The sequence below is a fragment of the Manis pentadactyla genome, chromosome 10 (genome assembly GCF_030020395.1).
Source record: "Manis pentadactyla isolate mManPen7 chromosome 10, mManPen7.hap1, whole genome shotgun sequence".
In the NCBI taxonomy this organism is placed as follows: domain Eukaryota; kingdom Metazoa; phylum Chordata; class Mammalia; order Pholidota; family Manidae; genus Manis; species Manis pentadactyla.
In genome coordinates, this window is record NC_080028.1 from 112,768,431 (window position 1) to 112,783,386 (window position 14,956).

Sequence of the window (14,956 nt, forward strand, 5' to 3'; positions counted from 1 at the left end):
ATATGTTCAGAGTTAACTGTAAGTCCAGATATCTTATCTTATCATTAAAAATAAAGTGTAATCATTCCAAGATCCACAAGGACAGATAGATGCAAATCATAACTGCTGGGTGTATTGATGAAAACAATACACTTCCTGGCTCCGTGCCACGGTGCCTCGGCAGCTGTAAGATTTAGCTATCAGCAGTCAGTGTCAGCGTTGGCAAAATTTATGCCTGAGACAATGAAGGAAGATTCTTCAACTCTTGGCAACTTCATCTTCTCAAGAAATCATCATATCTTCCTGTCTTCCTTTGGGACAGAATAGACTTTACATTTCCAGGGATCACCTCTTACTGATGCCATTGTACCTTCACAGCCTTCACAGACTTGGTCCAGGGTTCCATGTCATCCAACTGGTAATCTAGCTTTGGTTTATTTCCCAATGGATTGCCAGCCACATTTGTGCTTGTTTTATCTCTCCAGAGAGTGAGTGTCCACCTTCTTTATTTCCCTTTCCTTTATCTTTCCTCCTCTCTTCTCTATTCTTTGGGACATGAAGATTTTTTGCAGCCATCTTGTGAAACAAACACATGCATGTGCACACACACATATCAGACAAAAACAAACATGTACACACAACACATGTACACATGCAAAGCACACACATGCATACACAAATGTACACACACACATGTGTACATGCACATGATCCCATACTGCATGCCTCTGAGTACTTTGTGCTTTGGATTGAATTACCCCATATTTTATACGTGCTATCATTATATGTGACTAATCATATTGTACAGAAGGCAATATAACAGGGGGCAAGAAACTCTGTTATTTGCAGTTTCTATTTTTCTACTTAGTTTGAGTTCAGTGGCAAAATATATGACCATGTTTTCTAGCACTATAGTGAAAATAATAACTTACGTTTTTGAAGCATTTGTCTTACTTTAGTGAATTTGCTAAAAATTGTGTTTGAATTGCCAGTTTGACAAATTTACCAAGCATTTCAATTTACTAAAATATGTGTCTTTCAACTGTTAAAAATTTTATAGCTACCTATAATGGGTAGGGTAGTTTAACTTCTGGCTTATGGTGTCTGGGCTTGCTCAGGTGTCTGTGATCAGAGGGTAGCTTGGGTATAGACTGTACAATTTAAACTGTAGAATGGCTGTATTAGTTTCCTATTTCTGCTCTAAGAATTCTGTCAAATTCAGTGAAATGTTATTCAAATAGTTAAAAGAAACAAGTCGTTTGTAAATTGGTAATATCGGGAGGTTGACAAATGGGCTTTTAGAATTGTCATTTAGCTGATTGACTTTCAATGAACTGGCTTGAGAAAATTTGATTTTTGGCATATTCACTTACTTCCCTTTCAGACACATTATATCACTTGAGCTTTACAGTAATTCTGATCTATTCTGCAGTAATTCTGAATAATTGTTCTTTTTGTAGTGGCAAGGGGGGTAGAGTCATATCCAGTTTTCTTAACACAAATTATTCTAAGCACTGTGAATCATATCAGGATGTGCACGTATTGTCAGTTTTCCCCTTATTTGGTGAGGTGAAATTTGATCACTTGACTAAAGAGGCATTTGCTAGATTTTCCCATTGCTAAATTATTTTTTTCTCTTTGCAATCCATAGTGAACTATGTGAGAGATACTATGAGAGTATGTAAATATCCTGTATTTCAATAAACATTTACTCTGTGATTTTGGCATCTATTGATATGATTCTTTCTTAAATCAGTTATTCCCTTGGTGATTATACATAGGTGGTTTTCTAATTTTAATATGCATTCTATGTTTATTCTATGTTTATTACTCTCTATGTTTAGTACTCTCCCCCTATATTTCTTTAGCATCACTTCAGACAAATAAATTCTTTATTTTTAATTTTATAATTCACTATCATTATTCTTTCTGATGCTGAAATTATCCCCAATTTAGCTTTAATATGGCCTTTATGTCCTTCTGACTTGCCTCTATCAACCATTGAGCCCCTCTCTGCTTTATGACACAATGGAATGTTCCAGGCTCTTTTTGTACTCTCTTTGCTCAGATTCGGAACCATTATTTTGTTAAGAAAACTGACCGTGGAACGGCATTTAGAAGCAAAATCTAACACTAAATGTTTTCATTGCTGCTAGGCATTTTTTTGCTTCCAGGCCCTTGCAGAGGTCAGAAACAGGAATATGTTAAAATTTGAAAGATGAGTTAATATTGATACCTTAATTTTTTCCCAGTTAAAAAGCTTTTCATTGACCAGATCTATTATTCATATTGATTAAATACTTAAATCAAGCAACATAGGATTCTTCCCTAATTTATTCCATTCCATATTTGCATCTTCTCTCTCCCTCAGTGAGAAGTCGGGTTCCCCAAACATTTGTGTATTTATTCATTTGCTTTTTCATGCAATTTTAAGTCCATAGTATTTTAATTAGTCTCTGAGTTATGCTGTAAACATGCATTGTAACAACTTTTATTTACTATCCTTGTTGATTTATATGATTTTTTAAAGGATGTTTAGATAAATTTGGATTTAAGAAGACTTTGTTATTCTAGGGCGACACAGAGCCTTTTTGAGCTTTTAAAGCTTGAGTTGACTCAATCTTTAAATTAACATTCATTATTGGCTGGAGAAACATCTGATGGATCACATCCAATTTCAAGGGGTGAAAGAAATTCCTAGAAGGGTAACAGGAATACCACTGACGAGTCCCATATTAATATCAATGTCCAAAATGCTTATAAAATATAGAGCCAATCAGTCTTTGTAAGGCTTTGGCTATTCTGTTAGCCCGAGGCAAAAAGCTTACAAAGCCTGAGGCAAAATCATACGTGAAAAGTTTTATTAGGGAATACAGGGAAACTGTTAGTGAAAAGGAGAATGAGGCAGAGGAGCAAAAGCCAAATGAGGATATATTCTGAGTTGGCCCTACGTACAGCTTGCTATCAAATGCAACTGTTACTCACTCTTGAAGGGCTTCCAAGAGGCCATCTTAAATTACTGCATCTCTGGATGGCCCATCTCGGGAAGAAGAAATTATCCATGAACTCTTGTCTCCCATTTCTCAAACAATTGCTCCCAAAAGTGTTAGCTTCCCTGGACTTCGGTGGAGCCTATGTGTTTCCTGATTAAGTAAGCTCAGGAGTATATATATATCTCAGTGGCAACAGGAGAGCACTGGTGGGGGGGAGACAAAAGGTGTACCCACTGGCATGAGTGGTCAGGTGCTAGGGGGCAGAGGCAGTGGGGCCTGTGAAGAGTCGGTCATCAAAGTGAAGGCTCAGGGAACCGACTGGACAAGGGCCCCAGAGACAAATGGGGCTGCCAGCGTCTGGGCGGCACATAGAGGCGTTTGCATAAGCACTTTCACCTCTGAGTCTTGGTTACCATCTTCACTGCCATCTATAAAAGAGGCAACAATACTTACGTATGGGTGGCTTTACAATCTGTGTGCAATGGAACTCGTTATGTCTTCTCTAAAACAAGTCCTTTTTCTGATTCTGCTTTTTTCCATTAATGGCATTTGAGTTATTCAGTTAACTCAGGTGGAATCTTGGTCATGAAATACCTAACTCCACAATGCCACCACTTTAACTCAGCTTTCAGTACATTTTGCCTGAAATAGCCACCTGATGTTTTCCATACTTCCTGCCTCTTCTTTTTCTTGCTCACTCTGAAAACTGCTTGCCAGAATAATCTTCCTAAAGCATCTGATGTTTTTTTCTTCTTCATAACATCAGCTGCTCCCAGAGTCTACCAAATTAAATTTAATCTTCTTTCTGTAGGATCTAGAACAGTCCTCACTTAAACCTGACTTACCTACCTGCTTCTGTTCTACTCATCTCCACGTACCCAACTGCAGCCAAATCGGATTTCACAGGTTTTCTTGGACACACTGTGCTTTCCTGATTTTATGCCTCGCTCATATTTTCCTTAATTTAAATGCATTTCCTCCTAGTGCTGTTTTTCAAAATATTCCCCTTTCTTCAAAGCACATCTTTAAATGATTGCCTTCAGGAAGCCTGGGCAGTGCCATTAGCCTGTTGTTTTCATCACCTCCAGTACCCAGTCTCTTGCCTGGGTATTCTTCATTTCTCATTGGGCTATTTTGTACCTTCCTTTAAAGACGGGGTGTGGGATGAGGGAGGGGCCATGCAGCTGCTCTATCATAGGAGCCACGGGAACATCCCGAGGTGCCGTCCAGTTCAAGAGCTCAGCTGAGGGATGTCAGAAGTAAATATGCTGCAAAGACGCCCATGTTCTGTAACCCTGCACTGAACTCCTTGGTCATGCCTGTCTGTGGACAGGTCCTTCTCAGCGGCCGTTAGGCTGTGAGTGTGACTGAGGCAGATGGATGCCGGCCAGGTTTGCAGAGACAGTAAACTACAGAGTATCTGCTACTGTCGGCAGTCTGGTAGGGCTGGAGGGCATCAGAGGGCATATGTCCTCCTCCTTCCCCTGGTGCCATAGGAAGTGAAGGGGAATGGAATCTCATGTGCCAAAAGTGTTCAATTATAAACAAACTCTAAATTCAATTACACTTACAAAACGTAGTAAACAATAGCTCAAACAGTAAATTCCTACCACAGTCCTTTACAGTAATAGGAAATATTGTTTAATTGACACCATTTCTAACACTCAGATAACATTTACTTTATTTGGGTGGAGTTATTTTTACCAATAACAGAACTGGGGAGAAATGACTCTTACTGCATATAAGCTGACATTTTGTGCTGGTGAGAACATATTTTGGTAGGAAAAAAAAAAAGGTGGCTAAAAATAGTAACCTGGAAAAGTCATTTTTATCAGGCAGATTCTGACTGAGCGAGGTCCTAAAACGCTTGTCTTAAGAAGTGTTCAATCTTAGGTCTGTTTTCTGGTCATCTTAAGAAAAGGAACAAGATTACCTTTTGATATTGTTATTAACATTGGGTATGAAGCAAGGTCTTTGGTTTCAAAGTAAATAGAATTTTATTTATTGAGAAGAGGCCTGCTTATAAGGAGGAAGCTGGCTCATTTTGGTCCATTTCCCTGGAATCACAATTTCCTGTCTGATGGGAATGTGGAGAGCGTGATTGTTTATACTCCAGAAAAGAACAGCGGGAGGAAGAGAGGAAGCAGCATCGAGGGAATGGCCTCTTGACTGAGCTGACAGCCACGGACTCCAAGATTTTAGAATTAGGATCTCAGGGCTTCAGGGGTGCATCTTCCTACAGAAAACGAAATATGATTCGGAGTCCCATGCAGAATGCAGGACTGTCTCCCAGCTGTCTCTTGGATCTTCTCTTCTCTTCACCATTTCTCCACGAGGTAAAGGCAACAGCTTCTTTGCCGGTCTCTTTGCCCCCAGGGTCACCTGGCTTCAGCTCAGCCTACAGTTTGCAGCTAGTGTTAAACTGGAACGACAGAGACCGTCTATTTCATTCGCCAAGACAGTACCTGGCAACAACAGATAAATACAAATATTTAAAAAAATGAATGAATGAATGCATTTACCAAAATAACAAATGCAAATAATGCCGCCTCTTTGCTTATCAGCCTCTCTTGTCTTGCTACCGACTACAAGAAACTCAGAACCCTGTGCTCGACCCTTCCCATCGGCTGGTAGCTCCATTCGTGTGCCGCCAGCGTCTCCTGTCACTGCATTGTACTGATTTGTTGACATGTCACTCTCTTGCCTAAGTAGTGAGCTCTGGAAAGGTGGAAATTACTTCTTATTTATCTTTACATATTCAGACTCTTAGTATACTTTTTGGTACATGGTAGATACTCACTAACATTTTCCATTTTAATGCTATTTTAGTAAACAAGGTCATGTTCACTTGATTCACATAATGCAATTCAATTTAAGGAATATCTATTGGATATCAAATGCCTATTATAGGACTCAAACTCCCTGGTTCATGATTTTGCAGACTTTATATTTCCTCTCAGTAGTTACCTTTGGATACTGGGGTTGATTTTTACTGGCTTATTTTTCTTTTAAAACAGCTTTAGTCTTCTCTTACAAAGCAATACTTCAATACTTTTGATCTTGTTAAATGAGGCCCTTCAAACTTTTTGCACCTTTTTTCCCCTTAAAGCACCTAAGAGCTTGACAGTACTGGGCTTGTTTGAAAATGTCTCTTTGGCTCGATCTTGCCACCACATGTGGCTGATCACAGGATACAGTATCTATGGTGATAGATTTCTAATCATCTTATGAACATCTTTCTTCAGGTAATGCAAAAAAGAAGTGTGCCAAGTTATATCAAAGCAACTCAAGATTTAGTGACATCAGTGATAACATGTACCATTTAGTGTTCCTAAACATGCCAGACACAGACACATGCTGAACCCTTGCTGTATTAGTTTATTTAATTATTATTCTATTTCACAACCTTGCGAGTAGGCACATTTTACAAATGCAAGCATAAAGGATAGTTACTTCCCAAATGCCACGCAGTCAGCAGCAGTACAGGAGTCTGAACCTAACTCTCTGAATCTTCATCCCAGATACTCCTACTATTCCCAGTGTTTCTTCCTTCAAAAACATACAAACTCCTCGCAAAGCCTATCCGAGCGATCCCCTCTCCATTAAGGATCCCCCCCAAATCCTGCTTTGAGAACTACAAACTAAAGGAACTAAGGTTTTATTCTATGGAAAATGTCCTTCAATTTGAATTATTTCTGCAAAAAAAGAAGTTTTGGATTTATAACAAGGTAAGGTGAATTGTGAAAAGATTTCCGTCAACATAAAAACACAAATTTTAAAATTCTTTTATCTTTACAAATTTGTCCTTAGATTCTGCGGTCCTTGTGGTAGACAAAGGATGATTTGGGGTTAGGGAAGGGGGACAGCCCTTGTACCCCACAGTCTGCAGCATGCACCCCTGTATGGAGTGCTGTGGTGCATTCTCCACATTCTCCCTTTAGCACCAAGACCCTTACTCCCCCAGGGGCCAGACATGTTGGCTATTAAGGGTTCAGAGCTGATCCCTCCTCCAGGCAATTCTTTTGGCTGCCTAAGGCTACATGCCATTTTTTAGGGCCAGCATATTTCCTATGACTAGTTGAAGGGTGTGGGAAGGGTGAGTGTGGGGAATAGAGGAGGTGGGGTGCAAGGCCAAGCTTCTTGCTTTAATTCACATCAGATTTGAAGGGATGGGCTGAGGCCTCTGTTGCCACTGCATTGCAGTTCAGTTCTCTCTCTTCCTTGTCCTGCTAACCTTATTCCCTTATAGGTGTTGTTTTTGAGAACACTCCACGATAAATCACCTGTAAGCAAATATTTGGCTCAGGAACCAACTTATCACAACCTCTAAAGCCACCTCAAGTAAATGCTTAATCTAAATGAAAACAGAATGATTTCTATGTGTGCATAGCTTTAAGATGAAACTCCTTAGTCCTACCTTTAAATCAGACTGCTGTCCCTTAAACTCCTCCTTCAGGTATTCTGGGAGAAACTCTTGACTGTAACACACTATAACTTCTGACATTAAATATCTGTAGCAACATCCTCATCCTTAGAAACCATCTATAACACCACAAAAAAAGAGAAAATTATAGACAAATATCCCTGAGGAACATAGATGCAAAAATCCTGAACAAAATATTAGCAAACAGAATTCAAAAGACATCAAAAAGGTCATCCATCATGACCAAGTGGGATTTATTCCAGGGATGCAAGGATGGTACAATATTTGTAAATCAGTCAACATGAAACATCACATCAACATGAAAAACCACATGATCATCTCCATAGTTGCTGGAAAAGTGGACAAAATTCAACATCCATTCGTGATAAAAACTCTCAACAAAATGGGTATAGAGGGCAAGTACCTCAACATAATGAAGGCCACATATGACAAACCCACAGCCAACATCATACTGAACAGTGAGAAATTGAAAGCTTTTCTTCTAAGGTCAGGAAAAAGACAAGGATGCCAACTCTCCCTGCTTTTATTCAACATAGTACTGGAGTTCCTAGCCACGGCAATCAGACAACACAAAGAAATAAAAGGCATCCAGATTGGTGAGGAAGAAGTTAAACTGTCCCTGTTTGCAGATGACATGATATTGCACATAGAAAACCCTAAAGACTCTACCAAAAAACTACTAGAACTAATTGAATTCAGCAATGTTGCAGGATACAAAATTAATATACAGAAATATGTTGCATTCCTATACTCTTACAACAAATTAGCAGAAAGAGAAATCAGGAAAACAATTTCATTTACAATTGCATCAGAAAGAATAAAATACCTAGGTAAAAACCTAACTAAGGAAGTGAAAGACCTATACTCTGAAAACTATAAGACACTTATGAGAGAAATTAAAGAAGACATGAATAAATGGAAATCTAGCCCATGATCTTGGATAGGAAGAATTAATATTGTAAAAATGACCATCCTGCCCAAAGCAATTCACAGATTCAATGCAAACCCTATCAAAATACCAACAGCATTCCTCAATGAACTAGATGACAGACATAGTTCTAAAATTCATATGGAACCACAAAAGACCCAGAATAGCCAAAGAAATTCTAAGAAGGAAGAATAAAGCTGGGGGGATTATGCTCCCCAACTTCAAGCTCTACCTACTACAAAGCCACAGTAACCAGAAAAATTTGGTACTGGCACAAGAACAAATCGATAGATCAATGGAACAGAATAGAGAGCCCAGATAAAAAATCACACATATATGGTCAATTAATATATGATAAAGAAGCCATGAATATACAAAGGGGAAATATACAAAGGGGAAAAAACAGCCTCTTCAATTACTGGTGTTGGCAAAACTGGACAGCTACATGTTAGAGAATGAAACTGGAGTATTGTCTAACTCCATACACAAAAGTAAACTTGAAATGGATCAAAGACCTGAATGTAAGTTATGGGACCATAAAACTCTTAGAAGAAAACATAGGCAAAAATCTCTTGAATATAAACATGAGCAACTTTTTCCTGAACATGTCTCCTGGGCAAGGGAAACACAATAAAAAATGAATAAGTGGGACTACATCAAACTAAAAAGATTCTGTACAGCAAAGGACACCATCAGTAGAACAAAAAGGCAACCTATAGTATGGGAGAATATATTCATAAACAACATATCTGACAAGGGGTTAGCATCCAAAATATATAAAGAACTCACATACCTCAACACCAAAAAATCAGATAACTTGATTAAAAAATGGGCAGAGGACCTGAACAGACATTTCTCCAAAGAAGAAATACAAATGGCCCACAGCCACAAGAAAAGATGTTCCACTTCGCTGATCGTCAGAGAAGTGCAAATCAAAACCACAATGAGATGTCACCTCACACCAGTTGGGATGATCACTGTCCAAAAGACAAGAAACAACAAATGCTGGTGAGGATGCAGAGAAAGGGGAACCCTCTTACACTGTTGGTGGGAATGTAAATTGTTGCAACTGTTGGGGAAAGCAATGTGGAGATTCCTCAAAAAACTAAAAATAGAAATACCATTTGACCCAAGAATTCCACTCCTAGGAATTTACCCAAAGAAAATAAGACCCCTGGTTCAAAAAGACATACACACCCCTATGTGTATCGCTGTACTATTTACAATAGCCAAGAAATGGAAGCAACCTAAGTGTCCATTAATAGATGAATGGATAAAGAAAATGTGGTACATATACACAATGGAATACACAGCTATAAAAAGAACAGAAATCCTGCCATTTGCAACAACATGGATGGATCTAGAGTGTATCATGATCAGTGAAATAAACCAGGTAGCGAAAGACAATTCACAAATGATTTCCTTCATTTGTGGAGTATAAAAACAAAGCAAAACAGAAGGAACAAAATAGCGGTAGACTCATTGACACTGAGAAGGGACTAGTGGTTACCGAAGGTGAGGGGCTAGAAAGGGTGGAGGGGAGAGAGAAGGGGATTAAGGGGCACAGTAATTTGCAATCACAATATAGGTAAGTCACGGGGATGGTAGTACAGCACGGAGAATACCATTAATGACTCTATAACACGTTAACACGTTGATAGACAATGAGTGCAATGGAGGGGTTGAAGATTCATAATACGGATGAATGTTGAACCACTGTCTTGTGTATTTGAAAGCATCATAATATTGTATGTCAATGATACTTTAATATAAAAATCCCATCAAATAGAAATCTTTGATCCCTCCCTAGAGCAGAGAATATATATACCACAAAGTGAATTCAATCCATTTAGGTAAATAAGAATCAGAGCAGCACTTGAATGATCTTGTTTGGTTTTCTAAATGGACCAAGTTAATAGAATAACTGACATGAGAACTCTTTACTGTGAGTCATGTAGATGGCCTCAGCTACAAGGACTCAGCTGACATTATAAAGATGATAGGATAGTATATATCCATAGTGGAGGTTCTCTGAGGGTTTATGTGGGATGAGTAACCCATCTTTTTATTCCTCAGTATTCTTAAACAGGAGCAATTTATTATGGGTTCCAGTAATTGAAGGTGTGCCTGAGTTGCTGAGGAGTAAGAATGCAAGAAATGCACAGAGTGTATGGGCTGACACCCGCTTACAATTTGTACTTAGTTTCAGAACATGACTTTGTAAACACAAGAAAGAGATAAATGCAAAGTCACTGTACAGCAGCTAATATAAATAATTCAAGCCAAAAATCCATCTGGGGTTCAAAAGATTGTATTGGAATCATTTTACGTTGATTAAAACAAACCAACAATTGTCACAACCATTCTCTTCCTTTGAAGTGTGTAGATAACTAGAAAGAAAAATCACAATCAAGATTGATATACACACTTATGAACTTAGTTCTAAGGTAACATTCCAAAGTATAAACAAAAGAAGAAATAAATGCTCTGTTACCCAACACCAAAATAACCTTAAGTGTCTGTGTGTTCCCTTTGCATCGCATTATGACATACCTTGATAATCAATGAAAGGCAAAAATAAAATTTTTTGTACTTGTTCATTAGACTTATGGCAAAGCTAAAATGAGACTAGCAGGCAAGGAAGAAGTTAGAAATAAGGTACAATATAAGGTACACTGCATTGCTAAATATTATTGTTATTATTTAATGAAAGAGGGGAAAACTCTCCCAGCTGATTAAGATGTGGCAGCAGAGAAAAAATCCAGATGTAGATTCAGAAGATAATTTCTTTGCACAGTCTTTACTGACTATGTTTATAAAAGTAAATGTCAAGGTAAGCTTTGAGGAACAAAAGAGATGAGTCACAGCTCTCCAGTCCCATTCCCCAGATGCTATATTTTACCTTTCTGAGTATGCACAGTCTGGCACTGGGCTCCTGCTCCTTTCTGGGAAGCAGTAGGCAAACACTCAAATAGGAGCAGGGCAGTCATTTTTCATATAAGCTTTGTTTTCATTTCTATGACTTGAAAAGAACAAGTTCCCAAACGCAGAAATCCATGTAGTCACTCTGCAACTCGAATCCTTGCTTGCACTCTGGACTTTATAAAGCAGTTAGTTTTAAACATGTTCTTGGAAGAGAGTGTAAGCTTTGAATTGAAAACCCTGTTCTCTGTGTCTTGCTTTCACATCAAACAAAACCGAATTCATTTAGAGAGTGGAGAGGTGTGAATAAGACTTAGTGCCTCAGTCTTTTTAAGTACATTTTTAAGTGTTTAAAGTATATTTTTGTATGTTTCTGAGAGCATGTATATGCAATCAACTATTTTTAGGTCAGCTGGGAGAGTTTTCCCCTCTTTCATTAAATAACCTGCCAAGACAACAGGTGTTAACAGCAAAAAGTGAGCCAGTCCCTTTTAAGAATACATTGACTTTTAAGGTTAGAAATCTTGACTCATAATATGGGCAGAAAAGACAGTTTTACAGGTTCCTTATAGCTTTATAATGAGGGTGATAATAACCCTTTGATTTCATTCAACTTTGACATCTTGAATCATTGGCTCTTTTTTTTTTCTTTTCTTTCACTTCCAGACTTCCTGAAGATAGTTTGTATTTGTCTCTATTTCCCACCTATTCATTCTTTTATTCTTGTAGGTCGGAATTCAGCCCTTCTGCTCTCTGGAAGTTCCCTTCCCAGGTACCAGTGACCGTTTAGGAGAAGGTATCTACAGACTTCAGGGACTCATTTTCACGCGTCCTCTAACGTCTGCCTAGCTGATTGCCCTCACTGCCTTGAAGCTCTTCCTTTATTCCCTTAACTTCTGTGTAAAACTGATTCTCGAACACAGCAGCTGCTCTCAGTTTCTCTATTTTGGTCATGGCTTAAAACCATGAAGTTATTTGTGATTAATCTCCATCCCTTTTCTCCTATGTCTTGCCTATTTTTTCCCTTATAATATTCTATCTCCTTGTTTCCTTCCAAATCCCACTGTTAACCATCCTTGTCTGAGTCCTGTGGGATGCTTGTTGTTAATTGATCTCTTTGTGTTCAGTTTTTCTTCAGTTCAACTCTTACTAAGGTACTGCCAGATTCTTTTCTCCAAAACACTTTTTTTGATGCTCTGTGCTTGGAAGTGGCTGGATTCAAGCCAGCTGAGAATGCATCTGCGCTGATGATGTATTTCCCTTAAAACTAGAAAAATACCTTCAGTGAAGAGGCAGAGAGAACACAGCAGTGGCTGTCTGGGATGTAGATGTAGGACAATTTTGTCTGGAGCTTGGGTTGGTTTGCATGAGCTAGAGGTCAGGGCTGTGCAGTCAAATGCGATTTGTAGGGTTGGGAGTTGAAATGGAGCCAATGCAGAAATGTGTTGAAGAGTATTAGGGGCTCTAATCCTGAAAGAATAGGCCAGTCTGAGGACAGATGAAGGTAAATATTACAGCAGGTGATCAAAGGTCAATCAGCGGACCAGGGCGAGTAAATTTTGGCTGTTGCACTACTAGAGATTATGTGAGGACGAAGGGGAGCGGGCAAGTTGAGTTCTGTGGTTTCTGTTTGATTTTTGCCTAAGGAGCAGGGTTATGCCGAATGGGAAGAGGCCGAAGAGAGAGACTGAGGATTTCCCAGGCTGACTTCCTGGAGGGTGGTTCTTCCATGAGTCTCTTTATGTGATTCTGGTGTTTAAACCAAATGAATCTAACAATTGTTTCCAGCCCATTCACACATCTTTGCCATACGCTCTGTCGTCATGCTATGATCTTTCTTCTCAGCTATCATGAACTCTATCTTTCCTTTAAAATTCATGCATGTTTTATCTGCTCTCATTTCATTCTTGGTGCAAAGCAATTAAAGCCAATGCTGGCTAACTTAAGCCTCCCACTTCCTCCAACAGGGATGGGAAGTGGGAGTTTTCTAGGACGCAGAATCCACAGGAGGCTAGAAAATAAGGTTGGGATAACCAGAAACAAGGAAGCTCTTGGGTAGGCAAGAAGCCGAAGATGCACCAAGCGTCTCATGACAAGAATCGCCTGAAAATCACGACAGCGACCTCCCACCAGCTCTTCCTCTTGCTTCCCCCTCAGAATCCCAAGACCTGGGACAGAACATCCAGTTGGCCGAGACTCAATCTTACGTCTGTTGGGTCCAGTTTGTGGAAAGGATCTGTGTTGCCACAGCAGGTAGGGAGCCGTAGCTCGGACCATGAGTACACGATGGGGCTTTCTGCAAAGGGAGAGTGGGATGCTTTAGGAAAGGAAGGTAGGATGCTGGAAAGCCCCCAGATGTCAAGTTCCCACTGTCAACATCCTCCTGGGTCGTTCCTCCATACCCCAGCTCAGAAGGCCTGCTGCTGCTCCTTAGGTTCTTTTTTTTCCCCCAGAGCTGCTGAGTTGGTGTGTACTCCCTAACAGTTAATACTGTTTCTGTATGTCCATCTTCCTTAACAAGATGAAAGTTTCCTTGAAGGCTGGAACCTTACCTTCGTATCCTAGCTCTCTCTGTGTACAGCATGTACTAAATAAGTTTTTTAAAGGATGATATTGACCAACTGGCTCATTACCAGTGGGTGGTGTCCTAGGAGAATCAGCTTCATGTTTTGTTTTATTTAGTTGAATGTGGAATGAACCAGAAGGCAGCTGGCAATAGTTTCATGCTTAGTGTGTGTTGGGTACCATATAAAGTATTTTTTCTTGTCACAATAGTGGTAAGAATAACAGCTGGCATTTATTTAGCTTGAGCATGTGCCATTCATGAAATGAAGTTTTACATACATGATTTCATTTAATTCTGATAACATGTGAGAGAGGTCTTATTATTTTGGTCATTTTTACAGAGGATACTGCTGCTCAGAGAAGTTACTAAACTTTCCCAGTTTCACAGCAGATAAGTATAGAATTGGAGCTCAAAATGATTCCAAATCCTTTTTAATATATTGCATTGCTTAAGTAGCATGAATAAAGTTTGAATGAACATAAAATTTCAATAAACATTTCATTTCCTTCATCATTAACTACTTCAGTTTCTCACTGTCATCTGGGAACTTGTTGAAAATGCAAATTCTCAGAGCTTGCAAGAGACCTGCTGAATCAGAAACTTAAGGTGGGGGCCAAGTATCTCTTTTAGCAAAAAGATTTTGATGATTCTAACATATTTTAGGGTTTGAGAACTGCTGATCTTTATTCTCTCTCACTGTCTATATCCTTAGGTGGCTTTACATATATATAGGTCATGCCAAACCTCAAAGTATATGGTTATATGTCATCATTTAAATTTTAGTTCTATTTCTAATTTTTATTTTCAACTTATTTATCCAGTGTATTCTTGTAAGGCTACTCTTGTTGATTGAGGTCTTATGTAAATGACAAAATAAAAAATATATATGTAGAGCATACTGGTGTGAATGAGTTACCATAGTCCAGAATAGGCCTCATGTCTACTTTCCAAGCACGCTGAACATTTTTTATCTGCTGGGAGGGAAACAGAGTGAGCAATGAAACGTGATCCATGCAGGCAAGATTAATCTCTGCCACTTAGTACTCTTTGCCAGAGAAGCTAAATGTTTTAGTCAGTGATTTTATATTGCTTTCTCTTCCAACTTTTGCTGGAGTATCTAAAAG